This window comes from Aplysia californica, unplaced genomic scaffold (genome assembly GCF_000002075.1).
Source record: "Aplysia californica isolate F4 #8 unplaced genomic scaffold, AplCal3.0 scaffold01004, whole genome shotgun sequence".
Lineage (NCBI taxonomy): Eukaryota > Metazoa > Mollusca > Gastropoda > Aplysiida > Aplysiidae > Aplysia > Aplysia californica.
The window spans coordinates 94,642-98,631 of NW_004798274.1; the positions used below are offsets into that span (position 1 = coordinate 94,642).

Consider the following 3,990-nt stretch of genomic DNA (forward strand, 5'->3'; position numbering starts at 1 on the left):
CCCCACCGTCCAATAAATCCCACACAACGGGAAGTCCTACAGACAGAAGGATTTGCTTTGTTCTGTTGAACAAAAACGGGTTGAAAATGACCCAAATTTTGTGTGACAACACTGTGGAACCAGGCACTCGTCAACTTCTGGCTTCTACGTTCACTTGCCTTGCCTTGGAGGGGAAAACGTCCCTGTTGTGTACAAGTAAAAACTATTTGTGCATAGAAGTAAAACCAGATTCTGTTTGTGCTTGAGGGATGTGGGACTCGCCTTGTGCCACCGGTAAAACTAGGGAGACAATGGCCGCAGTTTGCTGATGTCCAAAACTGTAGCATCCTTGGAAATTGAAAGTTTACATTTTTGTGTGCCTCAGATCTATGTTTTTCAATAAAATCCACACAGAAATGTGCTTTTTGATGGATATAAAAGGTGTTGAGATCAAAATAAAAAACTCTATAACAATTGCACAATTGGAGGAAAAATGTGGGTTTCTTCATGTTTTATTTGTTTTGGACGAGTGCCAGATTCCAGCACGCTGCGACACATTTCCACTTCCATTTTGTCCATGTTGGGGACATTTCCTAAAAGAGATCATTTAAATTTTTACTTTTGCTATTTTTGTCTTTCTCCTATTTTCTTCTATCTTGTCCCAGCTGGTCCACAAGGAATGAATGTATGTGAGAGATTCATCCATCTTCTCTCCGGTGTAGAAGAAGAAAGAGTACCTGACACAATACAGCACAACCAACCCAATCAGGACCGAGTTTCAAAAAAGCATGCAGTGTAAATAAAATAGGCCCTAGAAAAATATTTCAAAAATATCACAGACTTGGCAATATCACTAAAACTGTTAGTCACATGTCGTAGAAACCCCCGACACGGGGCACGAGGCAACATTGACAAAAACAGCCGGCTCCCTCAAACAAGTTGCTACAACAAAAAGCAGAAGAATTTTTTTTCTGCCTTTAGCAATATGAGCTTTTTAGGAGTAGGTCTCTTTGCCACTGGCACCCGCCAACCACCCCAATCTCTTTGCGACTGGCACCATTGTGACAGACAGGCAACAGAGCACCCGCCAACCACCCAGTCTCTTTGCGACTGGCATCATTGTGATTGATGGGGAAAGAGCACCCGTCAACCACCCACAGAGCACTCTCTGTTCTGTCATCTCTCTGTCGACCAATGACCAGAAGACAAAGCCCAGTCTACGACACAAACATGTTTGACGACCAACAGAGAAGAAAAAGGACACAGTACAGGTGTTTACCAACACAAACTGGACCTCTTCTTGCGACAAGGCAGAAAGGCAATGAGCTAACGAAAAGCTGTGGATCGAAAACAAGGAAGATTTCTCCTAGAAAGTTACATGACCCTTCGACATAAATAAACTGTAAGAGTCGACACCAAAACTAGAGTACATCTGGAAACAAAATGTCATTATAAAAACACAGAAAACAAAACAACTCATCACTAGGGCGTCAAGTTTGGGCTTGTAGAAAACACAAAGTCAAGAAGCTCGTGCAGCATGGAATGTCGTCATCTACACAAAAACTGACCAAGAAAACTGGAGGGAACATTCTGAATCACAAAAATGCTAAAACTTTCTCAATGACATAAAAATAAAATCACTGAGTGGACGGAATTAATATAAGTTGTAATAATAAATATTTATATAGATCTATATATATATATATAATATATTATGAACATTAAATACACATTTTCATGGCCATTCTACAATGAACTGTTTACTCTGAAGCAAAAATCACAAGTTGAAGGAATGTACACAGGCGTCCGCAAAGTGTGTCCATTTAGCACATTGAGACGGAGTGTGTTACAAAGTGTGTCCATTTAGCACATTGTGACAAAGTGTGTCCATTTAGCACATTGTGACAAAGTGTGTTCATTTAGCACATTGTGACAAAGTGTGTTCATTTAGCACATTGTGACAAAGTGTGTCCATTTAGCACATTGTGACAAAGTGTGTCCATTTAGCACATTGTGACAAAGTGTGTCCATTTAGCACATTGTGACAAAGTGTGTCCATTTAGCACATTGTGACAAAGTGTGTCCATTTAGCACATTGTGACAAAGTGTGTCCATTTAGCACATTGTGACAAAGTGTGTCCATTTAGCACATTGTGACAAAGTGTGTTCCTTTAGCACATTGTGTAGGAGACAAATGTGTCAACGCTGCTTGGACTCTAGCCTAACACAGAAGAACAGCGCACGTCTCAAGTTGTGTCACCGAGAGGTCCCGGCCACATCAAACACAACTATCAATAGCATCTTTCAACATCACACACTTTAAAAAACCCATCAAATCAGAACAACGGAAACATGAAATTAATTTCTAAAATATTTCCCAACAATATCACGAGAGAACCCAGAATGAGGGGCCGCTTAAAATACAACATTAAACCGACTTGAAAACAAAAGTAATTTAAAGCTATGTTGCTATTTTTTGAAGACTTTTGAAAGAATGACTTTTTATTTTCATGATAAATTGGTCCACCTATGATGCCTGTAATGAGTCAAATTTGTCCAACTATGATGCCTGTAATGAGTCAAATTTGTCCAACTATGATGCCTGTAATGAGTCAAATTGGTCCAATTATGAAGCTTGAAAGAAATGGATAAAAAAAGAAATGGATAAAGAAAGAAATGGATATAGAAAGAAATGGATAAAGAAAGAAATGGATAAAGAAAGAAATGGATAAAGAAAGAAATGGATATAAAGAAAGAAACGGATGCAGATTGCTGAGTAAGCTGGTTCCTCCCGACTCTCGGCCCCTACAAGGTACAGTACAACAACATATTAGACTACCTGACCCCCCATACAAGGTACAGTACAACATATTAGACTACCTGACCCCCCATACAAGGTACAGTACAACATATTAGACTACCTGACCCCCCATACAAGGTACAGTACAACATATTAGACTAGAAAGGTCAAATCTACAATTAGTACGTGGAACGTCAAATTATATGGGCATAAATATATATATATATATATTATTCTAAAACAAAAGAAACAAGAAAAAAAAGGGGAGTGTGTGGTGGTGGGGTTGTGGTTAGCAGGAAAAGAAATAATCAAATGAATCTACTTTGTTATAACAATAGGAAAAAACCAATACGAACAAACAAGAAGAGTTCAACAACCAAAAACTCTGACCGAATGAGAAGGGAACTGTGTCAAGGTCAAATGTCATCAAGGCCAACCGCTGACCTGGTCAGCAACACGAGATCCTACCTGGGAAAGATTGGAGTGGCACCCACCTCTCACATTGGCTCAGCTGGTCGAAGATATGGCTTGTACACAAAAGGCTTCGCATCAAAAAAGACAAAAACATCAGAGCATTGGGAGAAGGCACCAGCTTTCCATCATTATGTCAAATATCTACGGGGAAAAACAGAAGGTGGAAGAAGAACTTCCAAGAAATATGCTGACACTGACAAGAGCGGAAAGCTAAGGATGGGTGTGAGTGAGAGAGAGGGGTGTGAGTGAGAGAGAGGGGTGTGGGTGGGTACTTATTCCTGTCCCCCCCCCCTCCCACACAACCGGCCCCGTCAAACATTCAGCTGGCAGCGACGTTGGCCACGCTGTAGCACATGTTTGCTTCCTACGGAGGATGTGGGTAGGCAAAAACTCCACCAAAATATTTGTCGGACGTTGGCGCTAAATCATTGCCCCCTCCACAAAATGCCAACCGAACCATACAGACCGTAGAGGAACCTGTAGCAATCATACCGACAGCTGTAGCAATCATACCGACAGCTGTAGCAATCATACAGACCGTAGAGGAACCTGTAGCAATCATACCGACAGCTGTAGCAATCATACCGACAGCTGTAGCAATCATACAGACCCTAGAGGAAACCTGTGACAATCATACAGACAGCTGTAGCAATCATACAGACCCTAGAGGAAACCTGTGACAATCATACAGACAGCTGTAGCAATCATACAGACCCTAGAGGAAACCTGTGACAATC

At 41.0% G+C, this 3,990-nt stretch overlaps 1 protein-coding gene across 1 annotated transcript in view; it reads right to left on the reverse strand.

The window, feature by feature from the left end:
- Window positions 1–3,844: 3,844 nt before the first annotated feature.
- Window positions 3,845–3,990, reverse strand: part of LOC101855606 — a gene marked incomplete in the record, with an annotated part of 40,795 nt that continues 40,649 nt past the window's right edge. The window contains 1 exon segment of the mRNA XM_035973108.1: window positions 3,845–3,944.